Source organism: Sus scrofa, chromosome 13 (assembly GCF_054392235.1).
Source record: "Sus scrofa isolate SSC_HxYL_T2T_F1_AM1 chromosome 13, Sscrofa_HxYL_maternal_Yorkshire_Landrace_v2.0, whole genome shotgun sequence".
Lineage (NCBI taxonomy): Eukaryota > Metazoa > Chordata > Mammalia > Artiodactyla > Suidae > Sus > Sus scrofa.
Genome location: NC_139395.1, coordinates 110,858,044 through 110,881,144, shown reverse-complemented (window position 1 = coordinate 110,881,144; position 23,101 = coordinate 110,858,044). Strand labels below are relative to the sequence as shown.

Genomic DNA, 23,101 nt, shown 5'->3' with positions numbered 1-23,101 from the left:
GGATGGCTTTTTTCTATCACCCAGGCTCCTATCTGGAGCTCTCTCCTAAAGCCACCATACTCTCTTTAGCTTCTGATAACTGCTCTCCTCCTCATCCCTTCAGATATAGGAATTATTTTGCTATCCCCAGGACCTTTTACTGCCCTTTGTTGAGTGCTCTTATTTCTGCCTACACTTTGTCATTAGTCCCTCATTAAACTCTCTCAGCTACTCTGACTGTGCCATCTCTATTTTCTGGACTCTGAATAATACATCACTACCATTTCCCTTTTACAGACTGAAAAGAAAACTGAGGCTTCAAAACATTATGTGACTTGGCCAAGATTTCACAGATAGTAAGTGCTAGAGTCAAGTTTTGAACTGGGGTGTCAGCCCAGGCTCTTATCCAATACTGTATGAGGTCTATAACAGAATCTTCACTATGTTCATTTTCTGTAAAGTGGCAAGAAAAGCTTCTGGACTTCTAGCCTAAGAAGAGGGGCTGGCTTTACTTTACTATTGTTGAGCTGGGTGATGTTGGTTTTCTAAAGCCACTTTGGTTTTATCTTCTATAAAATGAGGGAAATAGGAGTTCCCATTTTGGCGCAGCAGAAATGAATCCAACTAGGAACCATGAGGTGGCGGGTTTGATCCCTGCCCTTGCTCAGTGAGTTAAGGATCCGGCGTTGCCTTGAGCTGTGGTGTAAGTCACAGATGGGATCTGGCAATGCTGTGGCTCTGGCATAGACCAGCAGCAACAGCTCCAATTTGATCCCTACCCTAGGAACCTCCATATGCCATGGGTGCAGACCTAAAAAGACAAAAGACAAAAGACAAAAATAAAAATAAAAATAAATGAAATGGGGGAAATAATAGTAAATAGACTAACTGTGGTGACCATTTCACTACATATACAAATATCAAATGTTGTACACTTGAGACCAATATACAGATGGTCCTCAATTTACAATGGCTTGACTTATAATTTTTGGACAATCTTTCTACACAGTCAGTAGAAACCATACCTAGAATTTTGAATTTTAATCCTCTTCCAGGCTACTAATCACCATACAATACTCTCGTGATATTGGGCAGTAGCCATGGCTTCCAGTCAGCCACGTAATCACAGGGTAAACAAACTGATACAACCATTCTCTACCTATATGACCATTCGGGTTTTCACTTTAAGTATTGTATTCAATAAATTACAAGAGCTATTCAACATTTTATTATAAAATGGGCTTTGTGTTGGATGATTTTGCCCAGCTGTAGGCTAAGGGATGTGTTCTGAGCATATTCAAGACAGGCGAGGCTAAGCTATGATGTTCGCTAAGTTCAGTTAACAATGATTTTATCAGGATGTAACTCCATTTTATGTTGAAGAAGATCTGTAATGTTATATGCCAATTCTACTTCAAGAAAAAAAATAATAAATAAAATGAAGGAAACTGACTTGCTCCAATTACTGCTCAGGATTCTTACAAGAATAAAAGTGATATATTAAATGTGAAAGGACCTTAAAAGGATGCGAGTGCTATGTATATGTAAATTATTTTTCCTTGGTAATACAATTTGTAACAGTATTAAGATGTAGATTTCTCTGTAAATACATGTGTGTGTGGCATGCATAAGCACATGTGTAATGAATATTATATTCATTCTGAAGTTTAAAACGCCATTGTTCTTCCATGGTACAAATCCTTTATCAGGGCATCTACTACTATTTGTCCACAGTTCAAACCTGTATAAGTTCCAACTATTAGGATCCCACATTTATATACAATCTTTTTTTTTTTTTCTTTTTAGGGCTGTACCCGTGGCATATGGAGGTTCCCAGGCTAGGGGTCGAATTGGAGCTACAGCTGCTGGCCTACACCACAGCCACAGCAACACCAGATCTGAGCCATGTCTGCGACCTACACCACAGTTCATGGCAACACTGGATCCTTAACCCACTGAGCAAGGCCAGGGATCAAACCCACAACCTCATGGTTCCTAGTCAGATTTGTTAACTGCTGCACCACAACGAGAACGCGATCATTTTAATGTCATTCACCATTGATAATTCTCTGTACAGCAAGACATACTTTAGGGAATATAATAATACAGACAGGAAGATATATTTTATAAAATGACTTAATTCCCACATATGGACAGTAGTGAGGAATGTTTTGAAAAATTGAGCCCATTTATGCTATAGTTGAGATAGATACAAACTCCATACTAGTCATGGTGGAAATAAGAAAAATAAATTCAGCCTTCCGTAAGAAAGAGTAAAAAGAGGGATTCCACTCCTGTGCATAAGCTAGAAGGCAGGTAGATATGTGACAATATCCTGGGACACTGGATTGGAATGGGAATCAATCTATAAAGCTTCAGGTTAAGAGGAATTCCAGGACATCTCATTGAGCAAGGTGCTCCCTACTGTGGAAGTGGTGGCCAGAGGGGCTCTCAGACAACTCAGCAAGTTGATTGATATTCATCATCAAGTAGTGGAAAATCAGAGCCCCTGAGTGTACCCAGGTCACCAGCCCACTCTGCTTATAGATCCATTGCTGGGGACCTCCTCCCCAGTGACAAGGCTGGCTAGCCAAAGCATAGGAGGTAAAAATGGGCACCCATTCAGCACCACAGAGATAAGCCTCACCTTCTTTAGCCTCATTCTGGCTAATTTTCTGATACTGTGAATATCATTTAATTGTTTGATGACTCAGTTTTCTTATCAACAAACTATGTACCAGCTTCCTGCCTCTTGTTCACAAGATTCCTGAAGAATTTTTTTAGAGACCCAAGAAAATGCTGCTACAGAATGGTGAAGGTCAGTTAATCCTCTGTATCATGAACTGGAGTTATCTATGCACTTATCACAGGCTACTAACCTATGACCAGCTTTTAATTAGACAATAGGCATTTGGCATTCTGTGTCTTTGATGTGCATGATTCTGATGCAGGGCCATGGAAGCCACTCATCCTTGAAGCTCCTGCTTACATTGATTTCCAGTTGGGCAGGCACATTCAGGCAATAAAGCAGAATGGTTAAGAGACTGACCTCTGGAATCAGGCAGGTTGGGTGACCCTGGACTGATTTCCTCTCTAAGCCTCAGTATACTTGCCTTTAAAATGAAGATAAGCATACCAAGTTCATAGGGATGTTGATAATTTTAAATATTTGATAATTTTAAGTAGAATAAATGTAAGAACTTAATAATGTGCTTATACATAGTGAGGACCTAGTAAATGGTAACTCCTGCTTGTACATTTTTGACACTGTATTTTAATACATTGCATAAATTTACATACATTTTTGCCTTTTCATTCCCACCTCCCACTGTCTAATGTTATAAATTGTGCCGGATATACAGCAGGTGTTCAATAAATGTTAAATGAATTAATCAAGGAAAAACATAAGATGGGTTTTCTGCCCTCTAAGAGTTTACTATCAAGTTCACGGATAAGAATTTACCCATCAGATAATTAATAATTATGCCTGGCAGAAAGTAACATATGAGTTGTATACACAAAGGCAAAAGAAAGAAATCTTTCTGACCAGATAGGAAAGGAAGGCTAAATGGAGAAGGGGGTTTGAAGCTTAAATCGTTAAGTTAAAAAAGAAGGTCACTCCATACTCTAGTCACTAAAATCCTGATGACATTTCCTCTCCAATTTCCTGGGTTTAGCTTGGTAGGTAACTGTATTAGTTTCCTATTGCTGCTATAACAAATTACCACAAACTGTCTTAAAAAAAAAAACACACAAACTCATTCCCTTGAAATTCTGGAGATTAGTTCCAAATCAGTTTTACTGAGCTAAAGTCAAGATGCAGACAGGGCTGGTTCCTTCTGGAGACTCTTAGGAGAGAATCTATTTCCTTGCCTTTTCGAGCTCCTATTGCTTTTTCATTCCTTGCCTCTCAGTCTCTTCCTTTATCTCCAAAGCCAGGAGCATAACATCTTCAAATCTCTCATTGCTTCTTTCATCACATTGCCTTCTGTCTGACTCTTTTGTAGTCAATCCCCTCTGCCACCTTCTTGCAAGGTTATTTGTGATTACACCTAAGACCTACTTGGATTATCCAGGATAATCTCTCGATCTCAAGATCCTCAATTTAATCACATCTGCCAGTTCTTTTTGTCATATAAGGTAATAATCACAGGTTCCAGGGATTAGGACTTGAATATCTTTGAAGGAAATTATCCAGCCTACCAACATAGCCAAAAAAGTAGGGAGAGAGGAAATTCCTACCAAACAACGTGGATTTGTTCCAGTCCATCTTAATATTGAATCCAGCCAATGTAGACACATACCCAAGCCATACCGTGTCTACTGTTAATCAGAATTTGCTTAAATTCTCCCAGTGAATTTCATTTGAAAGTACAGATTTGAGTTCCCATTGTGGCTCAGTGGTAACAAACCTAACTAGTATCCATAAGGATGTGGGTCTGATCCCTGGCCTCACTCAGTGGGTTAAGGGTTCGGTGCTGCCATGAGCTATGGTATAGGTCACAGAAACAGCTCGGATCCCACGCTGCTGTGGCTGTGGTGTAGGCCAGCAGCAGAAGCTCCGATTCAACTTCCATATGCCATGGTGTGGCCCTAAAAAGCTAAGGAAAAAAAGAAAGTACAGATTTGAGCTAATGTTTTTTGCTACTGGTGCTATGGAGGGTAAGCTAGTCAACGTTTCATAAGAAATAGAAATGCGAAGCAAAAAAAAAAAAATCTAGTCAGATATACTGGGTGGGCTGAAGGGTTAAGGAGACTCAGGGGCAGGAAGCAGAATACTTACAAAGTGAGAGAAGACTTCAGGACTCACTCTGGCTGGAGCCAGGCTTCTGGCCATTTCTGTCAGAAAAGGCAGCTGCTGACATTCCTCTTTCCCTGAGAGAAATTTTCTCAACCATGAGGAGAGGGTCAAATGAGCAGTCAATCTACACCCTCTGAGCTTGCAATAGTAACCCCATTTCTTCACTGCAGAGTTGGGTCCATTCAAATCCACAGAGAACTATGTTCATTATTATGAGATATTTGACATTTCCACAATTAGTTTTTGTACATATATATTCTGGGGAAATTTTATTGGTTTCAGCATATTAAAAAATCTCCCTCTTTCTGATAACTCTCAATAGTTCATTTTTTATTGTATTTAAATCCTCTAGGTGCAGATGTAGCCCTATTTTCTGTTTTAAGTTTAATATCCACATAATCGACCAGAGGAGATGGCCAACATAAATGTGGTCACAATACCTGCCACCTACTTAGCAAAGACATCCATACTGCCAACTGTTGCATAAAACCACCTAAATACTGCCACCATTCATATCACTTGGTTCTGTCCATTCTCACAGCATTATGTTTCCATAGTGACTAATGCCTAGAGCAGTGTAAAATTATACATAACAGGAGAAATGCATGTAGCATAAATCAAACATGTGCTGCACATTTGGAGTGCTCCAAAGCTGATCACTGCATGTGTGAGGATGTGGAGTCTTGTCTTCCATACAGATAACTATCAACAGGCTGCAGGAGTTCCCATCATAGTGCAGCAGAAACAAATCTGACTAGGAACCATGAGGTTATGGGTTTGATCCCTGGCCTTGCTCAGTGGGTTAAGGATCCGGCGTTGCCGTGAGCTGTGATGTACATTGTAGACATAGTTTGGATCCAGCGTGCTGTGGCTCTGTCATAGGCAGGCAGCTGTAGCTCTGATTTGACCCCTAGCCTGGGAACCTCCATGTGCTGCAGGTGCAGCCCTAAAAAAGACAAAAGACCCCCCAAAAAACCAAAAACAAAAACAGGCTGCAGAGCTTCAAGGCCCTGCCTCTCTCCCCAGTGAGCCCTTCACATGCCTAAAAGAAAGGACTCGGGTGCACAACTGCATTACTTGTAGTCACTAATGGGGCTAAATAAATGGGGCATAAGAAGGCACAGTCATGCTTCTGAGTCCCCTGCCCCACACATGATGGGTCATATAGCTTCCTGAGAGCACCTTTTCCTCTTCTCTTTTTCACAGTCCAGTTGTCTTCCTAAGACACCCTTTCTGTCATATTCCTTGGTGCTAAAGAACATGTAATGACTGCTGGTTAGCTTTCTGGCTGAGCCCCAGTTTCTTAGCTAGGAATACTGCACACCTCTGATCCAGGCTGGTCACATGTGTGCAGCCTTGTCACACTCCCTGAGGCTGGACACCATATATGCTGGGCCCCTCACCGCCCCACGTGGCTTACTCATTCTTCCAGCTCCACTCATCCCCTAGCCACCCTTCAGTAGAGGACTCAAGTCCTAAGTTCTCCTTGAAGCCTTCTTGATACCGCTCTGGTCAAACTCACCTCTCCCTTCCTTGCTCTCCCACTGCACAGTCTCTTACCTCATTGGATTATAAATATTTTCTCACTCACTTCTTTCAACTCTATTCCTTGACACCCACCCCCCTTTACACCATGAAAGGTGATATTTTTCATGAAGCTATGTTGACTAAATTCCATACCCTTCTAGTCACTTTTCTTAAAACACTTCCTAGATTCAGCCTTGCTCCTTTTAAAATGTCCACCTCATATTTAATTCACATCTCTCTTCATTTCTCATCCCTGACCCTACGCTGGTCAAGACACTGTTGGCACATGAGAGTAGAGGAGGATAGGGGCTTTCTACCCCTTGGACACCCTCTCCCCTCTCTTCCTTGCACATTTCTCCTTGTTCTTGTAACTGAGAATGAGGGAAAGAGAGAGAGAGAGAGACATCTTGCTTCTCTGCTTGTGGAGAGTTCTGGAACTCTTCATGTCTGGGACCTAACTGCTGCCCTGCCTTATTTTCTTGAGGTCCAGAAGAAGCTTTATGTGATTAGCCTTGATTAGCCTATCAGCCCTCAGCTGAGGGCTTCTTATCAACTCCTCTGGTGTGTACTCCCCTATACCACCCAAAAATTTGCAGCCTGCAGTCTTCATCTCCTTGGCCTTAGTTTCCAGGGCCCAGATGGGATCCCGTCTCCATACCCTTTCATACTTCATGTCCTTGCCCCTTGTGGCACCAGCCAGCTCTCCCTTGACCCTCCCTTCACACCGTGGCCATTGCCAGTGACTTAATAACCATCAGGATGGAATCCATCGCTGTTCCCGATTTTGAGGACGGGTTGGTAGTTTGTCAGGTTGATGAATTATTCTCCTGGAGTCTCCCTCTTGGCTTGGGGTGGGAGGAAAAAGATCCCATTCCCTTACAGGGGATTAGTGAAAGGAGAAAGACTACATACTATTTCACAAGGAGACATCTCACTCTCTCCCTAGGCGGCCTCTCTCTATTCATTGAGTGAGTGAGTGGTAGAAATTGTACCAGGGCTAGTTCTGCTGAAATACCCCTTCTCAATGAGATGTACAGGACATGGTTGACCACCGTATCTGGCAGCTGTCTATATGGGACAAGTCTCAATTCCTGAGCAATGGGCAACATTGCACTAAGCACCTAATATTCTCTCTAGTTCCCAGAATTGTGAAGCCCATTGTTCTGCCCCTTCATTCTCTGGCTTGTGACACTTGATATAGATCAGGCTGGTCACAAGATGGCAGGAATTCTGGGGGCTGCCAGCCTTTTCCTGGCCCCTCCTTTTGTGACAACAAGTCAGCTAACTCCTATTTATTTGATGCTGAACACAAAAATTCAGTGAGTTGGGATCTATGGTTTACAACATTCAACTTATTACACTGTTTTAATTCTACTAAGGAATCTATTTCATATTATTGCTATTGTTCTCAATTCATTTAAGAAGGTGAATCTTGATTCCCTCATAAAGTAAAAGATGAGATGACCCTTAAAGAAAAAGCAGTGTTCAGTATTTCCTTTGCTTTATGCACAGACCCAACCAGGGTGCTATGCACATAATAAACCGGGACTAAAGACTTATTGACTTGAAGGGGGAACGACAGACACCAGGAGCCTGTGCTGCAACAATCTGTGGTGGCTGCCCACTGCCATGTAGAACCAGAAAGGGCTGAGACCTCTGTAGTAAAAAAGGCTGCAGCCTCTGCTGACCCATAAGGCTGTGATATTCAAGACTAATTCTGGTCATCAAAAATTCACTCAGTGGGTTAAGGATCCAGCGTTGCCATGAGCTGTGGTGTAGGTTGCAGATGTGGCTCGGATCTGGTTTTACTGTGGCTGTGGTATAGGCCAGCAGCTGTAGCTCCCATTAGATCCCTTAGCCTGGGAACCTCCATATGCCGTGGGTGTGGCCCTAAAAGGCCGACCCCCCCCCCCCCTCAAAAAAAAAAAAAAACACATCAAACAATCCAGAATTAAAATCCAGATTTTTGGGAACCATGGAAATAAAATATACATATGATTGAATATTTGCCTTTTTCTTTTTGTCTTTTTTTTTTTTTTTTAGGACCCCACCCTGGACACAAGGACGTTCCCAGGCTAGGGGTCAAATCAGAGCTGTACCTGCCAGCCTACACCACAGCCACAGCAATGCCAGATCTGAGCAGCATTTGTGGCCTACACTACATCTGTGGTCGGATCCTTAACCCACTGAGCGAGGCCAGGGATTGAACCCACATCCTCATAGATACTACTCAGGTTCATTACCACTGAGCCATCATGGGAACTCCTGGATGTTTGCCTTTAAAAAAAAATAATTTATTGTTTGCAACTCAGTAGAGTGCCAGAGAGAAATAGGTAAGGCAAGAGAAAAGTAAATTGCTAGCATTCCTAAGGAAATGTTGGTTTTCCAGTTTTGAAATGTGGGGAAAGGGGGTAAATATTCTTGTTTTTCTCTTTGGAAGAGAAAAAAATAAGGGAAAATCAGGATTGGATCCCTATCTAAAAAGGAAAAATAACTTTCAGTGAAAATCTGAAAAGCTAACATTAATGAATCCTCAGGATATATGTGTGTTCCATTTTTTTATGCTGATACACTGTATTTCTTAAAGTCCAACATTCCATCAATCGAAAATGTGTGGTCCATTTAATACAGCTATTAAGAACAAAGAAATATGATTACAATAACCCTTGATGTTGGTCCTACAAGGCTTCCTAATGTTAACAGGACGGAGTTAAAACACTGAACACTAAGATCAGCACTGTGCTATTTAACCTTCTTAACAACCAACAAGATAGAGAGTATTATTACCTAGAAGGATGAAAAGCTAGTCCAGCATCAAAGATGGTATAAACGGGAGAGCTAGATTCAAACTTGAGTCTAAGTACTATACTAACAGCCCCAGATTAGAAGTTTCTATGCAAGAGGATGTCATCATTATCATCATGGGTTTGTATACCCGAGATCTGACTACCTTCAACCTCCTGAAGATGACTGCAGCATCCTCCTGATTGGTCTCTTGACTTGCACTTGTTCCCTAAAGTCTTTTATCCATCAAGATACCTAAGCAAAACTTTTTCATTTTTTTTAAACCAAATTTATGGCTACCAAAGGGGAAACATGGGTAGGGGGTAGGGGTTAATTAGGGGTTTGGGAATGATATATACACACTACCATATATAAAATAGGTAACAAGGACCTACTGTATAGTACAGGGTAATATATTCAATATAGTGTAATAACCTATATGGGAAAAGAATCTGAAAAGGAACGGATATATGTACAAGTATAGCTGCTTTACTTTGTCGTACACTGGAAATTAATACAACTTTGTAAGTCAACTGTACTCCAATAAAATTTGTTTATTTATTTATTCATTCATTTATTTATTTATTTTTTGCTTTTTAGGGCCGCACTCTCAGCATATGGAGGTTACCAGGTTAGGGGTCAAATCTGAGCTACTGCTGCTAGCCTACACCACAGTCACATCAACGGGGGATCTGAGCCATATCTGAGACCTACACCACATTTCACGCAATGCCAGATCCCTGACCCACTGATCAAGGCTGGAGGGATCGAACCCACATCCTCATGGATACTAGTCGGATTTGTTTCCACTGCGCCACAACGGGAACTCTCAATAAAACTTATTTTTTAAAAAAATCCATAAGCCATATGTTTTGCTCCCCACCCCCATCCACAGCCACTAACTACCCTGATCCAGCCACCAACCTGGTCCCCCTGTTACCACACCCATCTAGAGTACTACAGTAGCCTCCCTCACCCCTACTCTCTGTTCTCTGCTCTAGGGCCACAGAAAGTCTATTAAGACCTGATTCAGAGCACTCCCCTCTTCTACATCAAATCTTCCAAGGCTCCCAGTACCCTCAAAATAGAGTCATAATTCCTCAGCCTGCCATTTCAAACCTGATCCCTGCATCCTGGCTCTCTGACTCCATAAGAAGTAATGGAGAACCATGACTGCCACCTAATCTCACTTCCAAGCATTTGCACATGGGGAAATCCTTGTATCTGTAATATTTTCTATAGTCAATTTATTGGTAGACAGAAATTGGGACACCTCCTTATAACCTGTGTTCTGGATTCAGGATCTTGAGTCTGGAGAGAGGTCTCAGAACCAGTGATGACAGCAAAGTGGCAGGAATAGAGTCCCAGGACACATCCTTGAGATCCTGAGTGAGAGAAGGGGAGGGTAAGGGCCTGAGACAATCTTTACTCACCTATCCATGGCTCATAAGTGCTTCTGAAGCCATGGAAACATCAGGATGGACCCAGAGTTGAGAACTGAATCAAATGGACCGACCCAATGCCCCCATAAACAATCCTTAAAAAGCCTACATTAGATTTGTCACTCTGCTGCTCAATATCTTGTGATGGCTCCATCTCACTCAGAATAAATCCAAGGTCCTCAACATGGTTCACAAGTCCCTCCCAATCTGGCTCCTGGCTGCCTTTCTCCCTCCTGGCCCATTCCAACCTCACTCGACTCAACTGTTCCCAAGCCAACTCAGGGCCTTTACACTTGCTGTTTCCTCTATCTGAATTGATCTTCCCCCAGTTACTCAAAAGGCTCCTTCTCACCTCTTCCTCCAGTATAGGATCAAAAGTTATCAAAAAACATCCCTGTCCACCCTCTTTAAACAGCACCATCCAGGACTCTCCACCCCTTGCCTCACTTATCTTCATAGCAGATCTCATATCCTGATATGCTAAATGTATATTTGTTTGTTTCTCTTTCCTCCCTGTTCTAAAATATAAGCTTTTTAAAGGCAAAGACTCCATTTTTCTCATCGCCTGATCCTCAATACCCAGAGCAGTACCTGGCACAGAGCAGGTACTCAGTGTTTGTTGAATAAATCCATTTCTTTAAAATCCTATCAGCCTTATTAGTTAAGGATCCATATAAATGGGCTCTTCTAGGAACTATTTATTCTGTGTAATCCATACTCCTTTCTGGATAATCACAATTACATATGAAAAAAACTTTAATGCCAACAGTTTAATAGTGAGACAGATCTGTCTTGTAATTCTGCTACATCATGATTAGAACACCACACAGTATGTGATCTGTCACTCTTCCCTCAGAGTGGTGGTAACAGCTCCAGGACAGCTTCAGAACCCTTAATTTTCTCAGTCTACTAGGCTCTGCACTACCAAACTCAGCTTTAAATTTAATAAAATTCTCTCTCTTGTCCTAAACCAAAATGAAGGCCATTTAATCATTCCTTTGAGAAATAAGCGTGTTGGTAAAAGGAAATTTTTAATTTATCTAACTATTAAAAAATTTCTATTCTTAAGAAGGTAGAACAAAAAGAAATTAAACACTTTCAAAGAGAAAAAGTTCCCTATTTGCACAAAATAATTTTGCCACTCTTAAGACAAATCCATGTACAACTGGCCCTTTGTATCTGCAGGTTCCATACCTGCAGATTCAACCAATTTCAGATCAAAAAAATAGTCAAAAAAAAAAAAAAAACTTCAGAAAATTCCAAAAAGCTTAACTTAAATTTTCCATATGCTGGCAACTATTTACATGGCATTTACATTGTATTATACACTACATGTGATCTAGAGATGATTAAAGTATATGGGAGGATGTGCATAGGTTATATGCACATATGCACTAGGCCATTTTACATAGGGGACTTGAGCATCCTGGGATTTTGGTATCCATGGGGATCCTGGAACCAATTCCCCTTGGGTACTGGGGACACTGTAGTCTTTACACGGCAAAGCCTTAACACTAATGTCTCTGTAGCAGGAAGCATTTGTCCTCTTTTTCATCCCTCTTAACTTTGGTTGGCTGGTTTCCCATCTCAAAAGGATGTCTGGATTGTCCAAACTGTCCACTTTCCAAACTGCACACAAACAAGATAAGAATCTCATGCAACAAACTTTGGTATGTGAGAAATACAGCACATTAAAATTTTTCTGTAAGTTTACTTAATTTCAACTCAGGGACCCCCTCTTGCCAAGTTGATAGGAAATTTAAGACAATACTGGCTCTCTCCTTGCTTCCTCTGTGATGCTGGGATTGGGCCAAGGTCCCAGGGTTTTATCCTTCCAAGGCATCAGGGAATCCCTCCCATCATTGGTCATCTGTCCTCTGTTACCCCAGAGATAGACTTTGGCCCAAACCACATGGTTCTTGATTCTGCTATTTTCAAGCCACACATGTTGCTTCATATATCTTGGAAGAAGCTGAACTCCTGGCTGGGGATCCAGTCTCTGATACTACAGGTCATTTTCTCTGACATCTTATCATGTTCTTTGGATGTTCTGAGGAAGCAAAACTCATGGAGTCACTGAACCTGCCATCCAGGAAAATCTCAGCTTAGTCTGGAAAATGCCTTTGCTCTCAAATCTGACTCTCTTCAACAGGCTTATATTTGGGGAAAACAAAAAACACACTTTCACAAATAACAAAGCATAAGCAACTTGAAGAAAAGTGGAAAAATACAGGAAGAAGCTACATGTGTTAACATCTTTCAGGGGATATTAAAAGCCCCCACTGCAATCAAACCAGAAGATCCCTTCTGTTTCCGTACCTAAGAAGAAAATGTTGTAGGTCACTGTGGGTTGGAGTGAATGGACCTGAACTTGGGGTTTCAAGAGGCTCTGCTTCCTGGACCCTTTGGGAATTTGGACCCTCAGGCTGCTTTAGCCCTTGAGAAAAGGTCAGAGTGACTGGATGTACCATGAGAAGACTGAGCCAGCTCCATCTGTGTATCATAATGTCTTCAAAATCTAAGTCACTGAGGAGTTTGGGAACGGTTATCCTTTTTTAACTGACCAATGTGAAACTGAATATTATATGTATCAATATAAATAATTTGCCTAAAAGTCTGTTTTGCATGTGAGTATTCTTTTTATGACTTAACTGTTTACTACCATAAGGGCTACAGTTTTATAAACCACCTTGCTATGATTGTCCTCTCTTTGTAAAGGGTCCAATGATAACTCAGGAATCACTATCTTACGCAGACCCACTTTTTTAGCATAAAACCAACAAAAACAAAGACTCCTGCACATACCTCCCCACAGGACCCCACACACAGTTGTACTTTTCTCTTTTGGAGCAACATAGTGCATGGACAGTGGATGTTCTCAAGGAAAGTGCATGCTTTAGGACAAATAACTACAAGCATCCTTAATCCTTGTCTTTATTCTGTCACTTTAGTTTTCTTTTTTCATGTTGTAATCTACGCCATTTTTACATTCCGTTCTGGTACAAGGCTGGATATAAGTATGTGTAACAAAAACAATGGGAGACAGCAAGGATAGGTCCTTGCTGCCCTTCAGTAGCCAAGGTCAAAAGCAGACAGGGGCGTTCCTGTCATGGCACAGCAGAAACAAATCCAACTAGGAACCATGAGGTTGTGGGTTCAATCCCTGGCCTCGCTCAGTGGGTTAAGGATCTGGTGTTGCCATGAGCTGTGGTAAAGGCTGAAGATGGGCTCAGCTCTGTTGCCATGAGCTGTGGTAAAGGCTGAAGATGGTGTTGCTGTGGCTCTGGCATAGGCCAGTGGCAACAGCTCTGATTAGACCCCTAGCCTGGGAAACTCCAAATGCTGCAAGTGCGGCCCTCAAAAGACAAAAGACAAAAAAAAAAAAAAAAAAAGAAAAAAGAAAAGAAATAAAAGCAGACAGGATTCTTGCCTCCGAAGGAGAGAAGATTGATCATGAATGTGAAAAGGACAAGTCTGATAGAGAGAATGAAGCCTGCGCTGGAAGCCAAGAGAATTACATTGTAATATAATCCCACAGAAGCCTTAGAAACTCATGAAAACTGGCCCATTAAAAATCCAAATTATCCAAACAAACCTTTACTGATCATCCACAAAATGCGAGACACTGCTAGGACTGGGGCTAATTAAAATATGACTATTCCAAAGCCCAAAAAAAGGTTTAAAGAAAGATCAATTGCAATTATATTGCCATATGCACATGGAGCCTCATTCATTCTTATTCCCTTGTTTTCAATATTATTGACAATTATAACAGCTGGTATTTTTAATATATATATTATCTCATGCAATCTTCCAAGCAACCCCATGAAAGATTACCAGATCCATCTTACAGATACTGGAGCACAGAGAAATTAAGGAATTTCTAGCAAAGATAAGGCTGAGTACAAGCCCACTCCTGGTCAAATATCCAAACAAAACTATATTCAAAAAGCTACATGTGGAGTTCCCGTCGTGACGCAGTGGTTAACGAATCCGACTAGGAACCATGAGGTTGTGGGTTCGGTCCCTGCCCTTGCTCAGTGGGTTGAGGATCCAGCGTTGCCGTGAGCTGTGGTGTAGGTTGCAGACGCGGCTCGGATCCCGCGTTGCTGTGGCTCTGGCGTAGGCCAGTGGCTACAGCTCCGATTCGATCCCTAGCCTGGGAACCTCCATATGCCATGGAAGCGGCCCAAAGAAATAGCAAAAAGACAAAAAAAATAAAAATAAAAAAAAGCTACATGCACCCCTAGGTTCCTAGCAACACTATTTACAATAGCCAAAACATGGAAACAACCTAAATGTCCATCAACAGAGGAATGGATAAAGATGTCATACATATATACAATGGAATACTACTCAGACATAAAAAGAATGAAATAATGCTATTTGCAGCTACATGGATGGAACTACAGACTATCATACTAAGTCAGAAAGAGACAAATACCATATGACATCACTCATATGTGGAATCTGACACAAATTAATTTATCTAAGAAACAGAAACAGACTCATAGACATAGAGAATAGACCTGTGGTTGCCAAGGGGCAGAAAGTAGTGGGGGTAGGATGGATCAGGAGTCTGGGATTAGCTGATACAAACTATTATATATGGAATGGATAAACAACAAGGTCCTACTGTATAGCGAAGGGAACTATATTCAATATCCTGTAATAAACCATAATGGAAAAGAACATGAAAAAGGAGATGTGTATATATATGTGTGTGTGTGTGTGTGTGTGTGTGTGTGTGTATGTATATGTGTGTGTGTATCACTTTACTGTACACCAAAAACTAACACGACATGGTAAATTATCCTTTAATTTTAAAAAAAGACAAAGCTGGGTAAATGAATGTTGCAGTACCTTGAGCTACTGGGCATGCTTCTGTAGAGTTGTTTACCATTACTACTACAAGTTTTGTGCTTGCATGCTAAATACACACACACCCTTTGCTGGATTAAATATGCATGATGAATACTTGCCAAAAATTCACCTTCAAAATATTTGTTACCTCCTGGAGCTATAAATAAATTTACCTACTGAAACCTGAAGATGTCTTTCCTCCTCTAGGAAGACTTCTAATAGCTTGAGCTGCCAAAAATAAACATAATGGCTTCTAAACTTTCCATCAGCCTATAGACTCTGGATCAGCCCTGAGCTGATGCATTCTCTGTACCACTGCTCTGCTCCAGTCCTGCCTCTGCCCTGTTTTTTCTGGGCAAAGTAATGACAAAGGGCACCGTGCACCTGGACCATTCCACAGTACATGCCAAAAGGGGAAATAGAGCCTTGCCCAGAAATATCACTTGCCAACATTAGATTTCTTTTAGTCTTGAGTCACTAACTGGCATAAACATAGGCTGGTCAGAAGTTGGCCAGAAGTTGTCTGAACTTAGAGTTGAAACCGAAAGCTCGAAATTTGGGACTGTACAAGATGTCATTAGGTTCTGTTTTTTTGTGCCTCAGTTGCTGTAACTGAAAATTGGCATAACACTACTTGCTAACCATTTTCAGAGTTCTGCTTAAGAATAAAAATAATACTAATTAAGCTCTTTCAATCTTTGGTTTAGATGTTTACATGAAGCAATCAACATAAAAATTTTAGAGGCACAGAATGTTACTCAGACATTTTGATAATTAGTATTTGTCTTTTTGTCAAATCCTGTCCCCAAGGTATTTTCATCTCAAAGTAGGTATACGGCAGGCTAATACCCTTAGCAAGAATAATAAACAAGAAAAAATTATAAACTAAGATTTTAGGAATGTCTCTATTTCTAAAACTAATCATTGTTAAAGGTCAAATACTTTGATCAATGGTATTGTCACAAGATACTATTACTTTCCTGCTAAGAAATAAAACTGCAATACACTTATTAAACTCATCACATTTGCTTCATTAGTGGCCATCAATAACCTGTAATCAAGCAGCGTTTGTTGGTGGAAGAAACATACAGACTTCAACTTGTTTATTTTTCTCTTCTGCTTGCCACTGTTGTATTTGCATCAGGGAAATGTCTTCTCTGAGTTAGAATACAGACACTGTTGGCAATAATCTGGAGGGCATCAAGAATAGGTCTGGTCATCCCCTTCCTGCCCTCCATGTACTATTAGAGGGACTTTGGTTTTTGCTGGTGGCTGTAAAAACATTGTCAAGTTTATATAAAGATGATGCAACTTAGGTGAAAATGCATGTGGAACTTTCTAGCCCTGTGAGTGATTCTACAGCAATAAGCCATTCCTATTGTAGAATTACTTCTAACCCATGCTTTGTATCCCAGCTCTACAGTTAAAGGTGGCAGCGCTCTCCAAAATCAGCGAGGTCCCAAAGGGCTCATTTCCATATTTCTCTCTCACTCAAGCATTGTGTCCCTTAGAGCCTCCAGGAAAACAATAACAGATTATGAGTGATGGAATTATAACTCAAAGTTAAGTTTTAAGTCTTTTTAATTCTCCTGATTTCTGAGTTCCAAATGAATCTTTTCTAACTCACTTTGATCTTCAGCCACTAATATTTCTCTTCAAAACAGATACAATCTGGTACTTACTGCTTGCAGGCTACGAGACAGTATTTGGATTTAAATGATTTGCATCAAGAGTGTAATTCTTGGAGTTCCCATTGTGGCGCAGTGGTTAACGAATCCGACTAGGAACCATGAGGTTGTGGGTTCGATCCCTGCCCTTGCTCAGTGGGTTAACGATCCAGCGTTGCCATGAGCTGTGGTGTAGGTCGCAGATGTGGCTCGGATCCCGCGTTGCTGTGGCTCTGGCGTAGGCTGGTGTCAACAGCTCCGATTAGACCCCTAGCCTGGGAACCTCCATATGCCGCAGGAGCGGCCCAACAAATGGCAAAAGACGAAAAAAAAAAAAAAAAAAAAAAAAAAGAGTGTAATTCTTCAAAGACTGATATTCTAGGCAGTGATAGAGGGCTGTGGGTCTTTGGAAGGGGATGGAAAGAACTCAGGAACAATCAGCTGCTTCAACTGATATGTGAGAACAAGCTTCACAGAGGAAAATTGCATGAGAGTTAAAACATCTAAAAATTTGTGTCAGAATATGTACATTTTATGAATAAGAAAAAAAGCATCTTTGTCAACTAGAGATTATTATAGTAAGTAAATTAAGTCAGAAAGAGAAGGACAAAGAACACATGATATCACTTATGTGTAGAATCTAAAATGTGACACCAGGAGTTTCCATCATGGCTCAGTGGTTAACAAAACCAACTAGTATCCATGAAGACATGGGTTCGATCCCTGGCCTTGTCCGGCATTGCCATGAGTTGTGATGTAGGCTCAGATCCTGCACTGCTGTGGCTGTGGCAAAGACCAGCAGCTACAGCTCCGATTTGACCCTTAGCCTGGGAACCTCCATGTGCCACAGATGCAGCCCTAAAAAGCGTCCCCCCCCCAAAAAAGTAACACCAATGAACTATCTATAAAACAGAAAGAAACTCACAGACAAGGAGAATAGATTTGTGGTTTCCAAGTGGAGCAGGGTTGAGGGGAGAATGGAGTGGGAGGTCGGGATTAGCAGATGTAAGCTACTATACATGGAGGGGCTAAACAACAAGGTCCTACCATATAGCAGAGAGAATATTTTCAATGTCCTATGATAAACTATAATGGAAAAGAATATTTTTAAAATAGTGCATATATATGTATAACTGAATCACTTTGGTGTACAGCAGAAATTAACACAACATTATAAATCAACTATACTTAAATTTTAAAAAAGAATAAAAGCATCTTGGTGATTAAAATAAAATGACTGGCCAACTTAATGGCTTCAAGAGAATAATATTTAATAGAAGGGTTCAGAAAAAGAATTTCACATTCCTGCAAGAAACTCCTACTTTCCTTCTCCTCAACCACTACGACAACATTAATGAGGCAGGGACAGTATGAGTTTTATGGAAAGGTTAAGTTCTATTATACGAGGTGCATAGAGTCTCACAGATGCATCACATCAGGATGAAAGACACACTGCTACAGCTCCCAAACCCCAGATGCTTGGAAGGAGTGAGATGCCATAGCTCACTGATGATAGTCACACTATTTGGAAACAGATAGGTATTTTTGGAGCCATGGAATTTTAATGACAGTTGATCTTTATGGCTATCCACTGACTTTTCTATTACTGTCCACTTTCAAGCCTTCTAATTCATACTTAGATCTTTGAATAAAGGAAAAAAAAAAGCAAAAAGAGATATCTCTAGCTGGTGTTGCACTAAGGGGCCTAAGAAGCAGAGAAGATTCAGGCCATAGCTGCTGTGGTAATTGCCAAGGTCAAGACAAAATTGTTTTAAACCCTTTACACGAAAGCTACACACTATACATATGAATTTTTATTCTGATTAAAAGCCTAAGCTGTGGCCTTACACAGAGAAAATCCCCAATGCCCTGTATTTTCAATGACCTCATTATTCCTTTTTCTATCTAGCTTTACCTGAATAAGTCTTAGATTCTAGAGAAAGTAATGAGGATGTAATTCTTGATACGTTGGGTTCCTTTACTCTCCCCTCCTCTGCATATTTGCATGATACATGTGGTAGGCTGTATAATGGCTTACGCTCTAATTTCTGAAACTTGTGAATCATTTTAACTTACATGGTAAAGAAGCCTTTGCAGGTGTGATTAAGTTAAAGATTCTGAGATGGGGAGATTATCCTGGATTATCCAGCTAGACCCAATGTTATCACAGCAATCCTTTTAAGAAGGAGGAAGGAGAGTCAAAGTGAAAAAGAGGAGATGTGAGATCTCTCCAGAAGTTGGAGATAGGTGCTTCTGAAGATGGAGAAAGCAGCCATCCTAACTCCTTAAGGAGTTAGGAAATGCAAATGGCCTCTAGAAGTTGGAAAAGGCAAGGAAATGATTTTCTACTCTGAGGCCTTCCAAAGGAACACAGCCCTTCTGACACCTTGATTTTAGTCTTCTGGCTTCCAGAACTGTGAAAGAATACATTTGGGTTGTTTCAAGGCACTAATGTTGTTACAAGAGCAATAGGAATTTTATTACTAATTTTATTATTTATATTACAGTATAAAATGCCTAGAATTGCTTCCTAAAGATACTTGCTGTGTCCCCTTTGAAATTCCTATTTTGAAACAGGACCACAGAAGGTCCTAATGAAGCCCTCAGGAAGCAGCTGATGGAGTCTGGAGTCCTCAGGCAAATACACGCTTGCTTCTATGGTTAAACAATGATCCTGTGCTTTTACGGACTAAGATATCCAAGCCTCCTGATTTCCAGAATGTTGCTTTTGGAGGAACTCTATTTGAGTGAAACTGAAACCTTAAACTTCTTCTTTGGAAATGAAAGATAAGTCATTACTTAGTGAGAAGTTGTATGTTAGACCATGAATTTCCCAACTTCCACTTTCTTTTTTTTTTTTTTTTTTTGTCTTTTTGCAATTTCTAGGGCCGCTGCCTTAGCATATGGAGGTTCCCAGGCTAGGGGTCAAATCGGAGCTGTAGCCACCGGCCTACACCACAGCCACAGCAACACGGGATCCAAGCCACATCTGCAACCTACACCACAGCTCACGGCAACGCCAGATCCTCAACCCACTGAGCAAGGCCAGGGATCGAACCTGCAACCTCATGGTTCCTAGTCGGATTCGTTAACCACTGAGCCACGATGGGAACTCCCCAACTTCCACTTTCTATTTGAGTCTCCTTAAGTAGTTTATTTTCTTTTCATCACAACTGAACAAGTATGTTTTCTACCAAGATGAAAACCCTCTGGAGTTGGAAGGCTGCTGAGCATTTTCAGTAAATGCAAAAACTCTGTAATGCAGAAGTGCCTGTTCACATAGAGGTTGAAAATGGAGAAGGAGTGAGTCAAAAGGTCTATTTTCATCAAATGCCTCAGAGGAATTCTTTGCTGGTTCTTGAGCTGAGAGAGAATAGCATTCATTAAAGCCATGTTATTTACGCAGTTGATTTTTATAATGAGCTTGTTGCTGTGGTCTCAAGCCAAAGATACTAACAACAAAAACCCAGTAACATAAAAACAAACTTTAAAGTGGAAATTAATTTCAAAGAAATGGAAAAGAGGGTGCCTTAATGGCATATGTTCTTCAGGGTAAAACTTGCTTCTCTTACATAAGAACTCTGTCAAAGCAGATGGGCCTTCCAGTAGATACAAACTCATCATGGAGAACACTGTGCTTAGAATTTCCTGCAATTGAATCCCTTCGGGGGCACTGTTTTAGAAGATGTTAATCACCAGCACAGAAAACTATTTTGTTAATGAAACTACTCATGCATAGTTGCCTTTATATTTAAGGCAACTAGATTAAAAAAAAAAAAAAACTCTGTAAGTTTATCAAAAGGCAAATTAATCCTATTAAAAGCTATTAGTTTTTCTATCTGGATACTCAACTACCACTGAAATCTATATATCAGATTTAAACTTCTCTATTTCTTTAACCCAAGAGACTTTGTCAACATTAAAATATTTAGAGCTGATATCTCATAAGAATTGCTACATATCTGGGAGTTCTTGTTGTGGCTCAGGGGTAACGAACCCAACTAGTATCCATGAGGTTGCAGGTTCGATCCCTGCCCCCACTTAGTGGGTTAAGGATCTGGTGTTGCTGTAGGTCATAGATAGCTCAGATCTGGCATTGCTGTGGCTGTGGTGTAGGCCGGCAGCTGCAGTTCTGATTCGACCCCTAGCCTGGGGACTTCAATATGCCTCAGGTGCAGCCCTAAAAAAAAAAAAAAAAAAAAAAAAAAAAGGTGCTGCATATCAGCAGACTGATCCTCCTTTATTCAAATAAATAGATTAGAACATTTCCTCCTTTTGTTTCAAAGATTGGCTCAAAATATTAAAATGATTTTTTTTTCCTCCTAAAACAGTAAGCATGATCATAAAATACAGACAAGGTGACAGAGCACGTTTCTGTTACTCAACCTGTACTTGGAATTGTATCCAGCTCTGGATAACTTAAATGAGATGTAGTCACTGTATAGAGTGTTTAGATGAGAATCATAACTTCATTTGGGAATAAGAAAATGAAATCTAGGAGGAACCATCTTGGAACTTAGGAGGCTGAGCTGCAGTAACAGTTTTCAAGTACCAGAAGATTTATGAGGCAGGAAATTACAGCTAACTCATTTTCCCTTTCAGCCAAGGACAGGCCAAGAAGCTTCCAGTACAGCTTGAAGGGAGCTGAGTTGATCACGAGAAGGAATTTTTTCATGGTGAAGTGTTTATTGACTCTTGGATGGTTTAGCAGTAGAACAGTCAGGCCAGGTGAGCAGGTGCTGGAACCAGAATGGGAAGGACTCTCCTCAGGTGTCAACAGGAGGTTGGGAGCCTCTGGACACCACGTGTGCTCCCCTTGCCTCACTACTGTGCCCTTGCTTTCTTGCCTCTCAAACTTCTATCATTTTTAACCAGACTTTGACTGTTAGTGTCCAGACAATAGACAAGAATTCTAAAAGTCTTCACTTTATAGCTTCCTCTGAGGGTTTTAGAGCTTAATGAATGATTCTAATTCTTAGAAAGAAGAGCCAAATTTTTTTTTCATGACTGCCATGAAAAGATATTACACAATATTTCTTCATGGGCCTTTACAAGTTTTTGCTGCACAGTGAAAATTGGAAAAACAGGACAGATTTCTCATGAGGGCTGGACCAGATGGCCTGTGCAAGTGCTCTCAGAGTCCTCCCTGGTTGTCGATTCCAAGAAAAAAAAAATCACTGCTGGGCTTCTGTTTTGGTTTCCAATCTGAGTAACTGAAAATCAACCTGCAAGGATGGTTTTTAAATGTATTTTGATTCTGACTCTCAGGAGCAAGTTTTCAAAGTAATCTCACAAACCATGGAGGAGAGTTAAATACATTTAGTGCTGAATGCCCAAAGGAGCATTTCATATCCAGGGCTAACGTGTAGCCCTGCCTGATCGTCTGTGTCCATGGATATGTAAATTTCTTTCTGAGCTACTAGTTATTTAGAAACTGTGACACCAAGAACACTATCATGTGAAAGTGAATTTATGTCCAGCTTCAGAATATGTCAAAGTAGAGAGCTGTCACAGGGGAACTGTGGGGTCCTCATGACTCTGCAGGAGACAAAGAAAGCCGGTCTGGCTCTCTGAGTGCACAGCAGGGTTTTGCTTCTTCTAGAGGTAAAAGCTTGAACTGCAGACTGTACATACATACAAGAGGGGAACTGTCCCTTCTAGAATCGTTTCATGCACTGTGCTTCTTTTCTGTGTTAAGAAAAAATGGGGCATAATCAAGAAGCTGCAGTGTAGAAGGTAATGGAGCATATAAGGAGTCAGGAGACCTGAGTTTGGCCTTGACCTTTTCATCAGCTCCTTAAGTAACTTGGAGCAAGAAACTGGTCATTCTATATAAAATGATGTGACTGAACTAGATGGAATCTGATGTTTCCTCAGTGCTAACATCCACTGCTAACTCATTTATTTCTAGCAATTACATAGGACTAAAAATTCTCAAAATTCAAGAATTTTGCCTTAAATCCTTCAGTCTCTATCACTCTATTTTCTAATTTTGAAATGAATGGAAAGCTGGTCGTAGAAATAGTTTTAGGCTTACG

At 40.7% G+C, this 23,101-nt stretch overlaps 1 protein-coding gene across 9 annotated transcripts in view; it reads right to left on the bottom strand.

Moving 5' to 3' along the window:
- The window catches only part of KCNAB1 (potassium voltage-gated channel subfamily A regulatory beta subunit 1), a 391,355-nt gene that overhangs the window by 240,050 nt on the left and 128,204 nt on the right, over window positions 1–23,101 (bottom strand). Inside the window, exon 1 of one of the 9 annotated variants that reach the window (XM_084986505.1) lies at window positions 10,365–10,470. The gene's annotated coding sequence lies outside the window, so the exon portion shown is untranslated. 9 annotated transcript variants of the gene reach the window in all.